The sequence below is a fragment of the Planococcus citri genome, chromosome 3, assembly GCF_950023065.1.
Source record: "Planococcus citri chromosome 3, ihPlaCitr1.1, whole genome shotgun sequence".
In the NCBI taxonomy this organism is placed as follows: Eukaryota; Metazoa; Arthropoda; class Insecta; order Hemiptera; family Pseudococcidae; genus Planococcus; species Planococcus citri.
This window is the reverse complement of record NC_088679.1, coordinates 33,631,164-33,653,587: the sequence shown is the minus strand read 5'-3', so window position 1 is coordinate 33,653,587 and position 22,424 is coordinate 33,631,164. Positions and strand designations below refer to the sequence as shown.

Below are 22,424 nucleotides of genomic sequence, written 5' to 3'. Positions count from 1 at the left end.
GTCCACCATTTTTTCGCGAAAGCATTTTTTATAACTCGAAAACTACCACATTTTGGTAGCCACTAAAATTTTTGCACAAGAGTACTTTTTTGCAAAAGACAAAAAAATGTGATCAATTTTGCAAAAATCTTAAAATTTCATGCTGTTTTAGGATTTTTTATATTCTGTTTTATTTTGTTAATATATATTATTAGGTTCTACTGCATAAGATTTTGAGATTTTTGCAAAAATGGTTAATATTTTTTCATTTTTTACAAAAAAAGACTTGTAAAATTTTTGTAAATGTCATAGTTTTTTGAGTTATAAAAAATACGTTTTCGCAAAAAAAAAAAAAAAAGGCGAACCAGCATACAGGCATACTCTTTGTAGTGCCCCAAATTAACCAAAATACTTCGTAGATCATCTCATTTGGGTTAAGAAACTTCGATCGGAACCAGCATTGCCGGTGAAGGTGGTAAGTTACTTTTTTTTTGTTTGTTTTATTGTTAGCTCAGGAGAATTAGGCATTGAGGTCGGAAAAATTGTGATGAAAGGGGACTTTTTAAAAAAATGTGTAGAATACCAGCTCGAGGGCTTTTGCCCTCGCTTCGTTCGGGCAATTTATGTGTATTTTATTTTCAGAAAAATAATAATAGTAATTTTCTGGAAATTATTGTTCGATTGCTGGACTCAGGGGAGCAGGACTGTCGAGGGAGGAGGACAAAGAGGACAATTTTGAGTTTACCCCGGACTCGATCATTCTGGAGGGTCCGACAAAAGAAGCCCCATGATGAAAGAAAAACATTTTGTTTTACTTTTCAAAACAAATTTTTGAAAACTTTTGCCCTTGCTTCGCTCAAGCTTGTTTTCATTTCTTTTTAAAAATCAAAATTTAAAAAAAAAAAAAAAATACCATTCAACTTTTAAAGTTTCAAAATGAAAGAAGAACTTCTCATTTAAAAAGTATTGTATTCAGTAGGGTGGAGCGTAAAAAATTTTTAGTTTTCGAATTCACTGAAATTGAAGTATGTTGGAGATTTTGAGTTGAAATGACCCCAAAAAATTGTCAGCCCCCCACGTGCCCCTGTGGTGGAACTGCGGCCCCCCAAGTAGGGCCATGTTGGGAAAAACACCGTTTTTTGAATTTAATACCAATTTTTTCCGAAAACGGATAGCACTCAAAATTTGCGATTTGAGATGACGAATCGAATGGCGTAATTGATTTTTGATTTGACCCCCGCTAACCCCTCCAAATTTTGTTTGAAAAGTCGCGAATCGGCGTTTTTTGCTATTTTAATTGAAAATACAGTCGACAGTGGCGTGCATACCAATACTTTACCGGGCAAATGTCCGGTAAAGTAAAATTTTGAGCTCAAAAAGTGAACATTTTTCAATAACATCGTTTTTACTTCTCGAAGTATAAATTTTTAAAAGCTTTCGCGCTCGCTTTGCTCGGGTCAATTTCTATCCCTCTCTAAACCAAAAAAAAAAATACATTTTTGAAACTTTCATAAATTCAGAAGGGAAATAAGAATTTTTCATAAGCCCAAATATGAATTACACATATCAATTGACAAAATCTTAAAAAGTTGTCATTTAATTCGGCATACTTGATATTTTTTTCTTATGGCAAATTTCTGCTTCGTCCTCCCCCCTCCAAAAAATCGCCTCTTTTTTAATGAAATATGATGCGCAATTCGAAATAAAAAATGTATTCGAACACATTTACACTAATACAAAGATATACTTATACACGAAAATAAAACGGAATAAAATCGCCATAATGCGAACGTTAGTGTGAAACGTAATAATTCGAACAGAAAATCGGATATTCGAATAGAAAATATTTCAAAGTCATGATTGATATTTGTTGACTTCTCGGAAATGTAAACTATACAATGTATCTCGATAATACGACGAATTACGAGTAATTACGAAGTAAATAAATGATTACAATGTACATATACGCGAATTTTACATTATTTTCAACATTTTTTGCTATTAAATACATACATAATAAATTTAATAAACAAACTAAAGCAAAAATGATTCGCACAGCTTACATTCAAGTATCCAAACCTGGGGAAAAACAGACTGAGAACGATTCATATGGGGGAAGGGTAAAACTTTGGAGGCCCCCAAACCGACCCAGTCTGCCACTGAGTGAGTGATGGAAAAACTATAATTTCACATCAAAATTACAGTTGTTCTGCTTCTTCAAACCCCAAATTTTGAAAAGCGTTTGCCCTCGCTTCGCTCGGGCCCTTCATGATTCTGCTTTCAAAACTTTAAAAAGAATAAAAGTATGAAAATTAAACAGAAAAATTCCAAAAATGCTCATATTGAGCATATGAAAAATGCAAAATTTTCATTTTTTTCGAAGAGAACTACTAGTTTTTCAAATTTTTTTGATACGTTGTACGTACATTACTTACCTACCACAGTGCTAAGCTGGTTAAAATTTTAATTATTCAATCATTTCAACAAAAGAAAAAAAAAAAAAAACAGATTTTTCATTCTATATTCAAAACTTTTAAAACACTTTGAATGCTCAATTTGCAAAAAAAAAAAAAAATACTTCAAGAAACTGAAAGGCTTTTCTTATTCTACTACATAGTACATACTAAAATAAAGCGATTTTCGACGATTTTTAAAATAATTTGTAAATTTGTTAAGGTAGAGTGGGGTAATTGCAAAGCACTTTTTGATTAGTGACACTTTGAGAGGGCGCTGTGAGAAGACTATTGCACAGATGAAGCTGAAATTTGTACCACTTATACTTCAGGGGGTTCTCTATCAATGGTACAATTTTGGTACAATTTGGTCCACAAATTGTGGAGAAAATTGCAATTTGAAAATTTGAAAATTGACTTTTGCATTTACCCCATGATGGGGTAAATGCAAAATTGGGCAATATATTTTTTATTTTTTTATTTTTTTGCATTTTCAACACACTCACTGTATTCTACGTGTCATTTGCTAACTTTTGATGTATTCGTGGTCTTGATTCGGTAAAAAATTCGATAACTTTTCCACTTCCCAAAAAAAATTTTCTGGGAGTGAAAAAATGTTGAAAAATTATTTTTTTAAAAACTCGCTAAAATGAGCAAAAAATCAACTATTGATCATTTCTGATGTTTTTTATGTAAAAAACTCGTCATAGAATTACATTTTTCGTCAAAAATATCAGTAAAACGTTAAAAAGGAGCAATACTTTTAAAATTCAGTAAAACTGTTAATCAGTTCTCTAACGTGTAACTCATCATGTGACCGTGGAAGTTTATTTTTTTTGTAATTTCAAACTATTTTCAAGTTACTTAGAGCAAAAAAATATTGGTGGTAAGTGCAAAAATGAAAAAAAAAAATCGTTTTTGCAATTACCCAGAGTCGATTTTTTCTGGGGTAATTGCAAAAACGCAATTTACGGCCAAAATAAAAAAAATTTTCAAATTGCGATATCTTACCTTATACTTTAATCCTTCAAGACCCTAAATCGTGAAAATTCCAGATAAATTGACAGTTTTTTCTATTTCACATGCATTTTTTTAAAAAACACCTCTCACTTTACTTATGAGTGATTTCAACATGCTTTGATAAAAGTGTTTGCTACGGAGCGACAAGTTGAACCCGGCAAGTTGTGACCAAGTCAATATGTCGGTAAAGGTTGTTGCTTCGACACCCCCTTGTTGGCACAACCAGAAAATTGATATTTTTTTGCATGAGGTCACAATTTTGCAATTACCCCGTTTTTGCAATTACCCCACTCTACCTTACTTAATATTTATTTATTTAAACAATATTTTTCAGTTTTTCACTGCATTATAATGGGTAATTTAGAAAATGTATCCCATTTTTGAGAATTACCTATTCCAGCAACAGTAAGAAATTATTTCATATTTGGAGCAAAATTGTGGATACGTACATTGAATTTTCACACTCAATAACGGTTAAACAATTTAAATCACCTTCACATCCTTGAAAATCATATTCTTTTATGGCCCAAAATTGAGAGGTTCCTTGGAAAAGCGGCCTTGGTCATTTTTTTTGTTTTTTCGATTTTTACATTAATAGTGTTCTTCCATAAATACATAGAAAAAACATCTTGCGCAGTAGGCAAGATTAACCGACTTTGCTCTGTTATACAGGAAAATAAACAAACAATTAAACAATTGGTTTTATAAACAATTTGAGGCGCGTAATTTACAAAACAAATACTGAAATTTACCAATTTACCGAAATTTACGGATTTACCAAAATTTACCAATTTACCGAAATTTAGCTACATATTTACCGAAATTTACCAATTTACCAAATGTAGAGGAGTGGACTCTCCTCTTCTGCTTGAAGAGAGATGACGTCTACCTTTACATAGGTGAGTTGAGCAGAACTCAACTCGCAACCTAGGCTCAAGAGCTCATAGGTGATTCTGGGGTGTAGAAAACACTAATTGATGTATTTAACGAAGTAATATACAATCAATTGACTAAAATAAAACATATGAGAGACAAAACAGAACATGGCACAAGGCCTAAAACAATTTCCCTAACCATGAGATTACAATCACACGCGAACGGATCAACAGTTAATTATAATACTAAAGAGAAGTCTTCTACCTAGCTCGGAAGTGGCTCGGAAACCAGTTCCTATAGATCGCGCTGCATGTAGTACATAGCAGTGCAGCCACTTCCCTCAGGTCCGATCTTCCCTTTAGGTGGAAGTGAAGGGCGCAATCCCTACCGTTACTTTGCCCCAGTTTCTTGACTCAGCTTGACAGAGGAGGTGCTGAGGCACGAAGCTTAAAAGACCTCCGGTCAGTAATGGTAGGGATGAACTGGAGGACCACCTGCCCCGCTTCGTGGATTCCGCAGCTTCTCTGATGACATTTACATGATATTCAGCTTGATTTGTCAACATCTACCTGATCTTCATGTAGCAGTGTAGGTCTTCTCTAAATAAACTAAAATTAAGGCTACAACCTACATACAAATTCAGTTAGGTATGTCAATTTACAACAGTCACAAAAAACAATTTTAAAAAAATTTCACAAATAGTCAACATTGTCAAAAATAATTCACAAAAAGAAAATATACAAAAGTTACGTATTAAAAAATTAAAAACTGATAATCCGCCACACCATAGAGGTTACGAGAATGAGTAGGCTAAAGAATGCTAATCAACACAGTAGATGGTAGGTTCAATCTTTCCGTAATATACATGTAGTCACCCAATTGACAAAATTGTAAGCGTTTTGCTAGCGGAACCTCGCGTTTACCTCGCTGACTCGCGTTTATCTGGCGAATTTCTCGCGATTTCCAGCTAGCAACATTTCCTTCCTTACGCAAATCAAGCAGTTTACTAGCGATTGTAAGCTAGCGTTTCAGATGCTCGCAAAAAGCTAGCGATCATCTAGCACATTTCAGCTACTTTAAAAATGGTTAGATTTGCTCGTTTTATGCTCGCGAAAAGCAAGCGATCATCTCGCGTACTTGAGCTAGTTTGAAAATGCTTAGATTTGCTCGTGTAATTCTAGCGATCTGCGAGTGAATTTTTGCTAGCTTTCCTACTCATGACGCATGACGTCACAATCACGTGATTACGGTTATAGTCTTTGTTTTCAAAGGGTATTCCAGAGTAAAATAGATAAAATGCCCCTGCCCTTGGATTTTTGAAATTTTAATGAAACATTGTTGGGTTCAACCCCCTCCCCATATTTACCACTCAAAATGCCGTTTTTTTTTCATTTTTTTATGCCTATTAACAATCAAGATTGCGAGGTACAATTTTGGAAACACGTTTTTTGGATGTATTATTGACCCTCAGACATCATATACTATATTCGAAATTTTTTCTTTGGTGCGCCGTGGTGAAAACTTGGAATAATGTATTGTAGGGGGATGGGGGGTGAAATGGGAATTTTGAGAAAAATGATTATCAATGAGTGGGGTATCGTTTTCATATGATTCAATACCGCTGAGCACGCATATGACCTCAGATTTTCTGCTACACTCACCTACCCCTCCCCAGAGTCCCTCAGCCCCCCTCAATTTTCACAATTTTTGAAATAAAGTTATTTTGATGGCATTGGTGTCGTTTTCATATGATTCGATACCGCTGAGCACGAATATGACTTAAGATTTTCTGCTGCACTCACCTTCCCCTCTCCAGAGCCCCTCAGCCCCCCTCAATTTTCACGATTTTCGAAATAAAGTTATTTTGATGATGTTGGTTTCATTGCTATGGGAAAATTACATAAGTTCATTGTTATTGTACATGACATTTCTCGTAGAATGAGCTACAGCACATGGCTCCCCCTCATAACATTCTTTACTTTTTTTTTATCAGTATTTCGTTACCATATTTTTTTCTCGTGATTTTTCATGTAGGTAGTCATTGAATTATAAAATACATACTCATACGTACTCAAGTTACAGTTATCATGAATATTATTATGCCACATATGCTCTGTATACCTATACAGTGCAGTACACATACAGATTTGTAACGTTTTCTGTGTAGCAAAAAAATCAAGGGTCCACCCCCTCGGGGGGAGTCATGTGCTCTAGCTCATTCTACGAAAAATTTTATGTACAATAACAATGCACTTATGTAATTTTCCCATAGCAACAAAACCAATGTCATCAATACAACTTTATTTCAAAAATCGTGAAAATTGAGGGGGGCTGAGGGACTCTGGAGAGGGGTGGGTGAGTGTAGCAGAAAATCTGAGGTCATATTCGTGCTCAGCGGTATTGAATCATATGAAAACGATACCCTACTCATTGATAATCATTTTTCTCAAAATTCCCATTTCACCCCCCATCCCCCCTACAATACATTATTCCAAGTTTTTCACCACAGCGCACCAAAGAAAAAATTTCGAATATAGTATATGATGTCTGAGGGTCAAGAATACATCCAAAAAACGTGTTTCCAAAATTGTACCTCGCAATCTTGATTGTTAATAGGCATAAAAAAATGAAAAAAACGCCATTTTGAGTGGTAAATATGGGGGAGAGGGTTGAAAATTTTTGTGGAGATACCTACCAAGGATATACATAACTTCCAGAAAAATTTTCAAAATCGGCTGAAATGGAGGTGAGAAAAGTGTTATTGAAATTTCAAAAAAGGGGGGTTCCCAAAAAGGGGAGGTGGTGTGGATCTAAAATTTTTCACGCGGTAGCTTCTCGATGATACCTACTTTCCATGCTAGTATCAACCCGAACGCTCTCGGGGGGCCGTTTCTCCCCTCCTATGCGCCCATAGTTTTTTTGTGTTTTTTAGACAACCCCTCTCATTTGAATGGTTCCAGCTCCGGCCCCCTTGGGGGTGGAAGGAAAGTTGATGTATAACTAGATCGGAAATTTGACGTAGATTCTTTTATCTAACCACATATTTTTCGCTAAAATGCAATGCGGGGGAGAAAATTGCAAAAAACTGGTTTGGGGGGCTTAGATCCACAATAGGGGAGAACGCTCACCAGGGACGAGCGGGGACTCATCGGATTCGTGTTCAGCACATAAAAATGGACCGGTATACCAATTTTAAGCTTTCTACCTCACGTTTCCCAATGACCCTTTTTTTGTCCAATTTTCCTGGACTATGATGTAAATTTTTCAATTTTTTATTGAGGTTTTAAGTAGATAGGTCTACCTACCTAACTGAAAATTCAATTTAAGTATAGATAAATTATTGATAATGAACATTCTTCTTTAAAAAATTTGCAATGAGAAACACTGATTCACACACTGCAATCCAATAAATGCCACATTACAAACTTGTACAGTGATACACCAATCAATACTTGTAGGGCCTGAATCAAATATCTCCGTGGTGGCCATGTCGTTAAGCGTAGGTAGTTAGGAACATAGGGTTGCTGGTTCGAATCCCCGTTAATTAGGTAGGAAAATTTTCGTAGGTAAATTAGGTCTTAAAAAATTCGTTGTGATAAGGGGAATTCAGATGTGAAGAAATTCTCAAAATTGAGGGTACCTAACCCCACTCTTTTAATTTTTGAAAATAAAATTTTGACTTTAATGGGTGATTATTATTTTATTTAGTGGAATGCTAGCGTATAGCGAGCTGAGAAAGAAGCAACATGTTCTGCTAGCGTTTTTATCGCTCAAACAAATCCGAAAACTGCACAAAACGCTAGCTTTCTGCTAGCTTTTTCCTAGCTGAGGCTCGCTTTCTTTTAACGAACACGCTAGCTTTTTGCTAGTGATTTTCTAGCGTGAAACACTGGCCAAAAAAAAGCTAGCAGAGAGTCCCAAAATCACGCTAGTGCGCTAGCGCAATTGTAGCGTGATTAGCTAGCTATTATCTAGCATTTTTATCCAAATTTTTGTCAATTGGGCATCTTCTTTTTATTCTACCTGTGTTGTCCCACTCCATTCAAGTTGTACTCTACCTATCTCTAGTCAATCTGGCAGGTTTTTTCAGCACACATCAAGATACCAATATTTCACACGTTTCAGTTTTGTAAGTTAGCTGATAAATAATTATGTGAAATCTGTAAAAATTTCCAACAAATACTTCCGATAACAATGCATAGAAATCTCTTATCAGTTGCTAGGTACCTCGGACGTGATGGCAAGCAGATAAGATGTAGCTATGTTGGCTCTTGGCTCTCTACCATGCAAATAAAATCATGTCGAATTCTACCTATCTGCATGTTGAAACTCAGTGACCAATTCACCATTATCATAGTGGGGGGTCCGTGAAGCTTGTATAGAGTTGATTTGTCCCAGTATTTCTTCTTATATTTTTTTGGGCATCGAAAAAAAAAACAAATTTTCAGCTTTCAGGTAGCACACTCTTCTTATTGGGCTGTTGTATTGCCCCTGCATCTTGATTTGAAGACTTTCTTGTAGACTCTACTGCCCCTGTGGGCTTTTGGATGCAGCTTCATTTCAAAAATTTCAGTTGACTCTACTGCCCCAGAATTTATCACAAAAATCTCCAAAAAAAAAAATCAAGATGGATAATTCTACAGTATCTTGTAAACATCTACCAAGCTCACAATGCAAGTTGCTTCTCATTCTTATTCACACGTATGTGATGAACTTGGAACTTCTCGCTTGACCTTGAACAACTCTGCCGAGCAAGTGTAACTGTGCTCAAATTTTCCAAACTGTGACAGGCACAAGTTTGAACAGAGGTTCTAATTACGCGATTTTCAGCCACTTTTCCGCGATTCTTTCGATAATTAAATTTCATACCTTTTATTACAATGTTCAAGTGGTTGCACAGTTGGTCTAAAAAGGGTGGTTTGGTAATCTGCTTCAGTAGCTGGCTTTTCTGATGACATCTACCATTTTTTTCTTCATTTTTGGATGCCCCAGAGTCATTATTGAGAAATTTTATGTCATCTTTTTTGAAAAATTTCTCCACACAGCACTTTGGAAACAGTTTTTCGGATATTTGGCTTCAAAATATGTTGCAATTTTTTCTTTACTGGCTCCGAACTCAATCTACCTTTTTTTGCTGAGATCTCATTTTTATGATGGAAACCAGTTGAAATCATCTACCTTATTGAAATAAATAATGCTTCTTTTTGTTCACCAGTAAGTGCCCCATTTAGATTTGACACTTTGACCTCGAACTCCTACTTTGAGCATGTCGAAGTGTGCCTGGATTTTTCACACTTCGTACCTGCACAACTGTGCTCCACTGCTCAAAGTTGACTCTTCTTGATCGGAATTTTCAGCTGCAAATTGGTGAGCTTTCTGAGATGTCGCGATATTCTCACTTTTTAGGGTATTCAACCACTAAAAAGATCGTCAGGTCGCCAGGTTGACCTTATCCAAGCTGGTTGACTTCTTCTCACTTGAATACTTCTGTCGCCAAGTTGACAGGGAGTTCCAAAATTATCCCACGACGACTAGAGATGAATCCACAACGATTAGAGATGATCCCACGACGATTAGAGATGATCCCACGACGATTTGAGATGATCCCACGACGACTAGAGATGAAACTCCGCAAACTCTCTCCGCATCACATCTTGCTCAAGATGAATTTCAGCTTTGCAGCTTCAAATTCCCAGTGGATGGACCACACTTGGGCGCCAAATGTAGAGGAGTCGACTCTCCTCTTCTGCTTGAAGAGAGATGACGTCTACCTTTACATAGGTGAGTTGAGCAGAACTCAACTCGCAACCTAGGCTCAAGAGCTCATAGGTGATTCTGGGGTGTAGAAAACACTTCTTTAATAAAACACATACGTGCGCACTTGCCAATTGATGTATTTAACGAAGTAATATACAATCAATTGACTAAAACATATGAGAGACAAAACAGAACATGGCACAAGGCCTAAAACAATTTCCCTAACCATGAGATTACAATCACACGCGAACGGATCAACAGTTAATTATAATACTAAAGAGAAGTCTTCTACCTAGCTCGGAAGTGGCTCGGAAACCAGTTCCTATAGATCGCGCTGCATGTAGTACATAGCAGTGCAGCCACTTCCCTCAGGTCCGATCTTCCCTTTAGGTGGAAGTGAAGGGCGCAATCCCTACCGTTACACAAAATTTACCAATTTACCAAAATTTACCAATTTACCGAAATTTACTAATTTACCGATTTACCAAAATTTATCCATTTACCAAAATTTATCAATTTACCAAAATTTACCAATTTACCAAAATTTACCAATTTACCAAAATTTACCAATTTACCAAAATTTACCAATTTACCAACATTTACGAATTTACCAAAAATTACCCCAGCAATTTACCAACATTTACTTCAGTAATTTACCAGACATTACCCACTAATTTACCAATTTTCCAATTTACCAAAAATTACCCCATCAATTTACCAACATTCACCTCACAAGGGAACTACCTGAACCGGCAGAAACGAAAATGAACGAATCAAAGCTACATCGAAAGGAGACCACCTCAGGACCCCAAATCCAAAATTTCAAGTGCTAAAGTTGATTTCTCGATTTTTGGTGAATTTTTGAAAATTGAAAAATACGAAAAATTATCAATTAATACCAAAAATAGAAAATATTGATGAAAAATGGAATTTTCGAGGGAAGTGGTTCAGATGGTGTCCCTAACTCATTTACGACTATCGAAATTCGTAAAACCTCAATTCCAATCATTCTGGAGCCTCCAGCAATTTTTTATCATTTCTCCAGAATCTTGAAATTGCTGTGGAACGGCTAAAAATCAACTTTAGCACAAATAACTTTATTTATGACCTATGTGGGTTGCCTTCAACCATTTTTTGCGGTTGTCGCGAAAATCGGCGTCTGCCGGTTCAGATGTGTATTTTTGACCACTGGAAAAAATGACAAAATTTGAAAATGTTGAATATTCGATCTTTTGCGATGCAACCTATCCGAAATCGAACTCTGATCTATTTTCGACGTTCCGAATAGGTGAAACCTCCATTTCGACCATTCTGGAGCCTCCAGCGATTTTTTATCATTTCTTCAGAAACTTGAAATTGCTGTGGAATGGCTAAAAATCAACTTTAGCACAAATAACTTAATTTGGGGCCTATGTGGGTTGCCTTTAATTTGTGCTAAAGTTGATTTTTAGCCATTCCACAGCAATTTCAAGTTTCTGAAGAAATGATAAAAAATCGCTGGAGGCTCCAGAATGGTCGAAATGGAGGTTTCACCTATTCGGAACGTCGAAAATAGATCAGAGTTCGATTTCGGATAGGTTGCATCGCAAAAGATTGAATATTCAACATTTTCAAATTTTGTCATTTTTTCCAGTGGTCAAAAATACACATCTGAACCGGCAGACGCCGATTTTCGCGACAACCGCAAAAAATAGTTAAAGGCAACCCACATAGGTCATAAATAAAGTTATTTGTGCTAAAGTTGATTTTTAGCCGTTCCACAGCAATTTCAAGATTCTGGAGAAATGATAAAAAATTGCTGGAGGCTCCAGAATGATTGGAATTGAGGTTTTACGAATTTCGATAGTCGTAAATGAGTTAGGGACACCATCTGAGTCACTTCCCTCGAAAATTCCATTTTTCATCAATATTTTCTATTTTTGGTATTAATTGAAAATTTTTCGTATTTTTCAATTTTCAAAAATTCACCAAAAATCGAGAAATCAACTTTAGCACTTGAAATTTTGGATTTGGGGTCCTGAGGTGGTCTCCTTTCGATCTAGCCTTGATTCGTTCATTTTCGTTTCTGCCGGTTCAGGTAGTTCCCTTGTCAGTAATTTACCAGACATTTCCTCACTAATTTACCAATTTTTTACCGAATTTTTTTTAATTACCCCAGTAATTTACTGCCAAAGGTTTTTACCAATTTACCAAACTTTACCAATTTACCAAAAATAACCCCAGCAATTTACGAAAATTTAACAATTGGAATACCAATTTACCAATAAAAATTATGCCATTAATTTACCAAAACAAAAATTACCCAAGCAATTTACCAAAATTTTCGACCAACTTTAATTACGAGTAATTCACCAAAAATAACTAATCATTTTATTTACTGAAAATTACTATTAATTCACCAAAAAAAAACAAATTATCAAAATTTAATGGCTATTTACCAAACACTTAATGTTTTTTGTTGAAACAAAAAATGGCCACTAGAATCAAATCTCTACTTCTCCATTTTCGAACTTTTTGAGAAAAACGCAAAAAACCTCCCTAGCATTTATCGTAACATAAAATACCGAGGTAATATGTCTAATATTTTTGTACCAACAAGACGATAGTGACCCACATGTTTGTTTTACCCTACGCGTTGCCGTAAGAGTTCCTGGGCAGTTTGAAGTTAGGAGAAGTTGAGTTTTGTCTCCAACCGTACACTTTTTACATCGTTTTAGGGCACTTAATCAAAAATTTTTCTAGTAATATGGTGCTAAAAGTTGAAGAAAGCTTGGAAAGTTTGAGAAATTAAAATAATATTGCATTTTTGACCATTCATTTGGAAATTGAAATTATTTTCCTTTTTTTTCAAAGTAAAAAAAAATAATTTTTGTTAATAAAAATGAAAGGTGTTTTTTGGGGGAAGGGTCCTCACTTGATGAATTTATTCAACTTCAAGCCTAATTTCAAGGCATAACACTAGTGTTTCATTCGAAATCCGCCAGGTTCGTTTGAAAACTCGACTTCTCCATTAAAAAAGTAGAGTTTTGATTCTAACCCCTAACTTTACACGCTGTTTTACCATACTTCCTTGACCGAAATTCAAATGTTGACATTTTCATCAGATGCGGGACATGTTGTAGTATACCAAACCATGCTTAACTCATTTTTGAAAAAAAGTGGAGAAGTAGGCATTTGATTCTATAGGCCTCATTTAATTACACTAGAAATTTTTGAAAAATTTTGATTTTTTATGGAAAAAAAATTTTGGACGGATAAAATTAACAAAAAAATCAAAAAAAAATTTTCTCCTCTTGACTCGCACGGGATTCGAACACCCGACCTCCGGCGCACCAATCTGCAACCTACACACCTTAACCACCCCATCTGTTTGTTGGGGGTGAGCCGTTTGCGAGATATAAGGGTTTACACAAATTTCTGCTTATCCATAACGTTGAAACACACTTAAACATTCATATCTGGTAAACGGCTGAATCGATTTCGACCAAATTAAAAATTTCTCTAGTTCAGTATCAAAGCAATATTTTGCCATCATCAGTTTCGACTTAAAGTTCGGAGTTTTTGAGTTCAGCGTGACACAAATTTATATATAGCCGCATACAGGCAAACTCGTAACGTTTTGTATAAACAGCAATCTCAAGACACCTCTATAACTTCGTTGCTGTGCATGCGCTCGACGCGTCACCCCATAGGCCTGATAGTACTCGATGTTAGGCCGCGTTATATTCGTAAACTTGATTTTTTGGTGACCTGTGGAAAGTGTCTCATTGCCGAAACATCTATTTTTCAAGAAAGCTTTTTTTTTTAAAGTCTCATACGTCTCTGTTTTTCGCAAATACCTTTTTAACAAAGCATCCTACAGAAAAATAACCAGCTCTGAGCAGAAAGGAAATTTTATTCTCTACAATTTCCTTCATGGCATTTTTTTCCTAGGATGCATACTTTTCCCATAAAATCGATGTTTAGGTTGAAAAACACGAAAATTCGGCCATGTATAATCAACTCTAAATTAAAATTGAGCAGTCAAAAATTCATTTTAGACGATTTTTGACCACGCCATGTGAAAGAGGACATCTTCAACCACCAAAATCACCAAAAAGAACGTAAAAAACGTAAAAAATGATTCTTGGCAATAAACACCTTTTCCTCATTACTTCATACTTATTAATTAGGCTATGTACTCATTTGAAAATTGAGTCAAAAGTGAAATTGTATAAACAGCAATCTCACGTCCCTGCTCAAACTTTGTCAGTAGACTCCCCACACCTTGTAGATTCATATGGCACCTCATCGCAAAGTCACGTCCTAAAAAGGTTACGAGTTTGCCAAAACGTTATGAGTTTGCTGGTTAATCAAGAAAAAGGTTACGAGATTGCCCCCTAGAATATGTATACGGGTAATTCTCAGAAAAAGGGTCGATTTTGATATGCATAATTTTGAAAAACGAAAATCATTTTTTTGGAAAATTTCAAGTGGGAATCATTTGTATATGTGTCCCAGATCCCTTTTCTAGTGTTGGCCTCAATTCAATCCCCCCCACTGTGGACCCCGGCCCCCCTAAAACGGCGATAATTAGAATTCGACCCTCATCGATTTGTAATATGTCGATTGACATGTTTTCAAGATCGTAGAATTCGAATCTGGAGTTATTTTTTTTGTAGAGGTGGAGGGTGAGGCGTGGGGAGGGGGAAAATGTCAAATTTTGCTTATATTATCGTGTAATATGTCGATTCATGTTTTTCAGGCCGCAGAGTTCGAATCTGGACTTATTTTTTTGGTAGGGGTAGAGGTGAAGTGTGGGGAGGGAGAACATGTAAAATTTTACTTGTATTATCGTGTAATATGCCGACTAGCGTGATAAAAGTACAGCTGTCTGAAATTTGGCCAAGTCGAAGGACAAATGGGCGCTGGACAAGCCGAAGGACAATCTCAACGTTTTTTCGTTTCTAGCCTTACCTACTGGACATTATTCGATTTTTAACACGTAATAAATGTGTACTTATCATGTAGAATAACTTCCCGTACTCAATTATTGGTTTTGGCGGGTTCATTGGCGTAAATGAAAACACCAAGCCGAAGGACACAGATTTTGCGAAATATCAAAACTTCACAGATAAGTACGATCAGAACGAGCTGTAATGTAGTTTTTAAAAAGAACGGTGCGGGGTAACATTTCTATGAGAACAGTGAACCAGTGCAGCCACTCACCAGAAAAAAATGTTGGATTGGGAAGCTACCAAAAATAATTGAAAATTGCTCGAAAATTTGCGCAAAAAGTGTGTGACAGTTTTCAAATGTGAATTGTGAGCTTCCTATAGACTTATTGCAATTGCAATTTGCACAATAAGAGACCTTCATGTTCTATGATAATGAGAATGTGTCAATTTTTCCAAAAAAAAATGAAGTTCATGACACTTTATAACATTCATTTTCAAAAACATGAAGTGTGACAGCCAAGTCGAAGGACATTTGGGGTATAAAATCAAATGTACACCAATGAAAGGAGGGTCTAAAAACCTCAATACCATGTGTGAAATGTGTGCGGGGTCATTCTTTAATGGACCAAAAAAAAAAAAAAAAAATTCATGCTAAAACCGTTGAGAAATTCGCCATGTACACGAATTTTACCTTTTTCTGAGAATTACCCATACATACAGTTGTTCAGGGCCCAAGTGGCATCTTTTTTTGTTGTTGAATGGTAAACTGGCATCTTTTTTACAAACTGGCATCATTTTGCGGATGCCACTTTAACATTGCTGTTATATGATATCCTACAGGTCTGTACATTCCAAAAATAGGGTTAGTTTGGTGATGCCACTTTACCTGATATACAACCGCCCACACCCCTCAGGTTCAAAGACAATATGTGGTAATGTGGCATCTAGCATGTTTTACAACGTAGCTCGCGTAGCGCGCCATGTTACAGTGCTCCCCTCACGCTACCTGCCTATAAAGGAAGCCCTTTTGTGCTCGTATGTCATGCGCAGGTGCGGAGTAGTGCAGCTGTACTATTACTTGCCGAAAAATATTTTTGAAGGTGAAGATTAGTGAAGATGCCAGTCTCCTGTATATATTCTTGGATGCCAGAATACCGTCGAACGACTATTTATAAATTGATATATATACTCTTAATTACTGTAGTTGTGGCACCAAATTATATACTGAATCGACGTTCTGGCACCAAAATTTACGTTCAGGCACCACCAAATGGTGCCACAACGTTTTAGGTTGAAAATGTCCGAAATGGTGTCAGAACGTCACCAGGTGCCTGTACGTCAATTTTTGCCCTGGTGCCACAACGACACTAAGTGCCGACTTATATACACTGTAGTTCTTGGTGTTTTTATGTAGGAGCGCTGCATGTTATACATATTTAAAAATTATACATCCGCTCGACGTTGTGGCATCGCTTACATTTTGAGGGAGTATATTTGTTTAACCGACGTTCAGGCATCAGGTTTTTGGCAACATTGCACTGCTGATTGTCTCGATTATATTTTGCATCGGAAGCAGTTGCTAGCTGATTTCCAAAGTCCCCGATGTAATTGTTTTGCATGAGTGATTGTGAGTATGAAGTGAAATTTTTTTGTTTTACCTATGTACTTCTTATAAAAATTGAAATTTTTTGAATTTGAGTCAATGTGTCTGGCCAAATAAAATTTTCCAGGAATTTTTCATGTTTCCTTCCCTCCGCACTTCTACCCCTTCTTGTGTTCTTAGCAATTTTATTGAACTTTTTTGTAATTTTTAGGACCAAAAATTGAAGTAAAATGTAGTTATTTACACGTTTTTCTGCAATAAATGTATGAATTTTTGGTTAGAAATTTGGCGAACTTACACAAAGTTAGGGGCCTGCATAAGGATCTATTTCGCCCCACGTCGATCCTCCGGGACAACGTTTTTCTTAAAGGAAGAGTCCTAAGGAATATTTCTAGCCCTTGTCTTCAAAAAAAAGTGACCCTACATACGAAGTGGCGGCCATTTTGATTGACAGGTTAGCAGAAATCGCGGATTTTGCGTTCCAACATGGGACTTACACAAAATTTACGAAACCGAACAAAGGCAGATCGAAAGAGCAGGCAAACATCTATCACCTGTCCAAATTTCATGTGCTAGAGTGCCTTTCTCAATTTTTGGTGAATTTTTGAAAATCAAATTAAAGCAAAAAGTCAGGGAGAAAATCAAAATTTTACCAAATTGACCTGGAAAGCTGAAATTTGGGATGTACCCTATTTTCGACCTGCCAAAACGATTGGAAACTGTTTCATAACGTTTTGAGCAGTTTTGGAGCATCTAACAGATTTTTGGAACACAAAATTCCCACAAAATTTCATCAAATCGAGTTGGAAAGTCGAAATTCATTCCGCAAACTAAATTCAATACTTACGCTACGAAGTCAATTACAGGTGGATTTAAAGTTGTTCTGGAGCCTCCAGCGACTTTTTGAAAATTACTGAAGCTTCCAGTAGATTTCTGAAACTTGAATTTCCTCAAAATTTCATCAAATGGAGATGGAAAGCCGAAATTTATTCTGCAAAGTACATAACTTCAATACCCTATGAATTCGACTGCTGGTGGATTTTAAGTCGTTTTGGAGCCTCCAACGACTTTTTGAAAATTACTGGAGTGTCCACCAGGTTTTTAAAACTTGAAATTTTCACATTTTATCAAATAGAGTTAGCAAGTCGAAATTTACTCCGCAAACTAATTTCAATATGATACCTATGAATTCGACTGTATGGTGGTTTCAAGTAGTTTTGAAGCTTTCAGCTACTTACTTTTTGAAAATTTCAATTTTCCCAAAAAAGCTTCATGAAACCTTTCAAAAAGTCGCTGGCGGCTTCAAAACGACTCGAAATCCACCAGCAGTCGACTTCATATCGTATTGAAGTTATGTACTTTGCAGAATGAATTTCGGTTTTCCATCTCCATTTCATGAAATTTTGGGGAAATATAAGTTTCAGAAATCTACTGGAAGCTTCAGTAATTTTCAAAAAGTCGTTGTAGGCTCCGAAACGACTCAAGATCCACCAGCAGTCGACTTCATAGCGTATTGAAGTTACTTTGCGTCTTTGCAGAATGAATTTCGGTTTTCCATCTCTATTTTTGATGAAATTTTGGGGAAGTTCAAGTTTCAGAAATCTACTGAAAACTCCAGGAATTTTCAAAAAGTCACTGGAGACTCCAGAATGACTTTAAATTTACCTGTAATTTGATAATTTTTCGAATTTTTCAATTTTCAAAAATTCATCAAAAATCGTGAAATCAACTTCAGCACTTGAAATTTTGGATTTGGGGTCCTGAGGTGGTCCCCTTTCGATTTAGCTTTGATTCGTTCACTTTCATTTCTCCAGGTTCAAGTAGTTACCTTGTAAGAAGTACAGAGTGAACTGAATTTCAGCTTTTTTCATCAGGGGACCAGTTCATTTTTCAAGTTTTCAAATAGGAAAGCGCTGGACAAAAATGCATCCTGATTTCGGAAAAATGGCATACAATCTATCAAGTGGGTTATTAACAAAAACCAATCGCGAGCATACATTCTAAAGTTTATTTTAACAGAATTACAGTGTTTCTTGGGAACTCAAAATATCAACACGACTGCAAGCTTCAGAACAAAGTGAAAGTTGACTCTGCATGTAGAAATGAAAATCAAATGTGAATTTTGGCTTTCCAATTTCATTTGATAGAGCTTTGTGGTAATTTAAATTTCTAAAAATCTGCTGTGTAGGCTTGAGAACTGCTCAAAACGGTTCGAACTATTTTAAATCGATTTGGTGGGTTGAAAATTTGGAGATATTTTGATTTTCTTGCATTTTTGGCTCATATTTGGTTTTTAAAAATTCACCAGGATAAGATACCTATCTTCTAAAGAAACTGTGTTATGACAATTGGAAAGAACAAGTTTCAAAATTTAAGCTGCTCAATCAAATGTTTCGAGTTGTTTCCGGCAATTTTTTTGAAAATCTTGAGCTCAAAACATATCAATTTGGGCGCGCTTTCAGAAACTCCCATTAAAACGTTAGAAAAATTTTAATGTACACGACTAGAGAAGAGAATTCTAACGTTTACGTTCCCAGATTAAATTTGTTGGCTGTTTTTGGATGATTCTTTGAAAATTTTTACCTAAGAAATACCATTTAACACACATGCATTGGAAATTGTATCCACGCTAAAAAAAAAATTCTGCGGTGGAAAAGGTTCAAAAAAATATAAATTGAGCAGCTTCAATTTTGGAAATTCCTTTTTTCAACTTTAAATAAGAATTTTTTAACCTCATTAGGAGGAATTTCCGAACTGTGAGTTCAACATGACATTTTCAGACACAAAAGCTTCAAAAACCTATTCAAATAATTTGAAAAGCTTTAAAGAAATACATACGCCTTTTTTTGCCTTACAATAATTTTCCGAGTGCTGTGGTACGATTTTCTGCACGTGCGTTCCTAATACGTAATATTTTTTGCCACCAAAATTTTCTGAAAAATTCGCCAAGAGGGTTTGAAAAATTTTATTGAGCAGGCTCAACTTCAAAAAAGTTTTTCCTCGTCATTATGTTATTTTCTTAGCCTCTTGGGTGAAATTTTTCGACGTGCGCTTTACAATTGCATTTTTTTGGTCACTAAACTTTCAAAAAGTTATTTAAAATCTATAAAAAAAAATTTATCGCAGACTTTCAACTTCGGAAATTGTAAAATCAAATTCTTTTTTTTACAACATTTTCTTGGTTTCGGCTCAAAAAAATAACACATAGATGCACCTATAAAAAATCGTATACTATAATGCTTGGAGAATTGTTACATGACATTGAAAGGACTCAATGCCAAAATTTGCTGCTTCCTTATACTCTCTAAATTTTAAACAGTGAAATTTCACTGCTTAGCAGTCTTCGACATTTTGGCTTCTTAAAAGCAGTAGTTTTTTACTGCAAAACAGTAAAAAATTTACTTAATTGATCAGTAAAAATGATTTTTACTGTCCAATTCAGTAGATTTTTCACTGTTTTGCAGTAAAAAACTACTGCTTTTAAAAAGCCAAAATGTCGTGACTGTTAAGCAGTGAAATTTCACTGTTTCAAATTTAGAGAGTATCTGTTATTTTTGGATACTTTGTTTTGAAGATTTTGGATCTAAAATGTACTGTTTTGAACACGTGTATTGGAAATTGCGCCCATAAGTCACAGAAAACTATGTACTTATTTACCTATGTATTATGAGTAGAACTGTCAATTTATATTCAAATTTGAAGCTGCCCAGTGGAATCCTTTTAAATATTTCAGGTGATTCTGGGTCTTTAAAAAACAGTTCGTGCGTCCATATTGGAGATGGCACCCAAGAGCCAATGTATGAAAAATGTATGTATAATGCCTACGAAAAATAAATTTCAAAAATTTAGCTAGTCAGATTAATTTTTTCAAACTCTTTCTAGCGATTTTTCTTCGAAAGTTTTGGGTCGAAGGAGTTTTGTTTTTGAGAAAATTGTATCACGATTGTGGAAAACAATTTCCAACAGTTGAAGCTGCCTAATCGATTTTTTAAATCTTTCACAGTGACTTCTTCATGTGGGTACTCAAAAGGCTGGGAAAATTTACTAGAACATAAAATTATTTTCAAAGTTTGAATAATGCAACTGAATTTTTTGCTGTTTTCTTTGAGTAATTTTTTGAAAACTTTTCAGCCCTTTCTAGAGTCAAAGCACCCCAATAAAAATTTTTAATCGTTTTTTGGTTGGAAATCGTGCGCAAAAGGCTATGAAAATTAACTATGTAGTAAAAATGATTTGTAAGGGTTATGTTATCTAATCAATTATTTTTACAATTTCTAGATATTTTTTTATTGAAAATTGTGTCTAGCATGCACTATTCAGCACCAGCCAAGTACTATGTGCGATTTTAGCTCCCTCTTTAAAGTGGAAGGAGGAATAATGGGGAAATGAATCCTAACCAAATCGCTAGTAAAGAGTCAGAGGAAAGAAGAGAGAGTGAATATGGTTCAAAATGAAAATTCAGCTCGTAATTTGTTGTGTACAACGGCGAAATTATACAAAGACCACTTACGAATAGTTGGGGGGCTCACATAAGTATCTAATGCACATCCCACCGTCGATGCTCCGGGGGGAAATTTTTTTTAGAGGTCCAAAGCAACAGATCTAGCTCTTGTCCTAAAAAAAAAGGTCTTTAAAGTGGCGACCATTTGAATTGACAGGTCAGCCGAAATCACAGATTTTGCGTTCCAACATGGGATTGCACAAAATTTTTCAAGCCGTACCTACAAAAGTAGATCGAAAGAGCAGGCAAAAATTTAACACCTGTCAAAATTTCAAGTGCTAAAGTGCCTTTTTCTATTTTTGGTGAATTTTTGAAAATCAAATTTAGGCCAATAATGAGGGAATAATTCAAAATTTCACCAAATTTACGTACAAACGTAAAAACTTATCCGTTGGAAACTGTTTCAAACCGTTTTGAGTAGTTGTGGAGCCTCCAGCAGATTTTTGAAACTTGAAATTCCCACAAAATTTCTTTAAGATGGAGTTGGAAAGTCGAAATTCATTCTTCAAACCAATTTCAATACTTGACAATGTCGACTGCAGGCAGATTTCAAGTCGTTTTGGAGTCTTCAACGACTTTTTGACAATTGGTAGAGCCTCCAGTAGATTTCTGAAACTTGAATCATTCACAAAATTTCATCAATGGAAATGGAAAGTTAAAATCTACTCTGCACTCCAGTTTTAACACTCTAAAGACGACTTTACGAGGGTTCAAGTCATTTTGGAGCCACCAACGACTTTTTGAAAATTCCAGGTGTCTCCAGCAGATTTCTTAGGGCCGTATTCATGGACGTTGCTCAAGTATCACTTGGCGTACTGCAAAGTGGGCATTGATTTATTATTTTAAAAATATAAAATTTATCAAAATTCACCACTTAGCCAAGTGATTGGGTAACGTCTATGAATACGGCCCTTAAACTTGAATTTCCACGAAATTTCATCAAATGCAGTTGAAAAGCGGGACTATACTCCACAAACTAATTTCAATGCGATGTAAAGTCAACTACAGGTAGATTTCAAATTCTTTTGGAGCTTCCAGCGATTTTTTAGAAATTACTGGAGCCTCCGGTGGATTTTTGAATTTGAAACTTGAAATTTCAACAAAATTTCAGCAAATGAAATTGGAAAACCGAAATTGACTCTGCTTCAAAATTCCAAAGTGCTATCGACTTTACTGGAGGTAGTTTCAGGTCGTTTTGAAGCCTCTAGTAAATGTTTGGAAATCCCAGTTCACGAAAAAATGCCATAAAATGAGTTCAATTCAACTTAAATACGTTCAAAACGACCTAATGGCAAGTC

The 22,424-nt window shown here is 35.6% G+C and overlaps 1 protein-coding gene across 1 annotated transcript in view; it reads left to right on the top strand.

The window, feature by feature from the left end:
- The first annotated feature begins 411 nt into the window (after window positions 1–411).
- Window positions 412–22,424, top strand: part of Traf4 (TNF receptor associated factor 4) — a 126,537-nt gene continuing 104,524 nt past the window's right edge. Inside the window, exon 1 of the mRNA XM_065358251.1 lies at window positions 412–454. The gene's annotated coding sequence lies outside the window, so the exon portion shown is untranslated. The remainder of the gene's footprint in view (window positions 455–22,424) is intronic.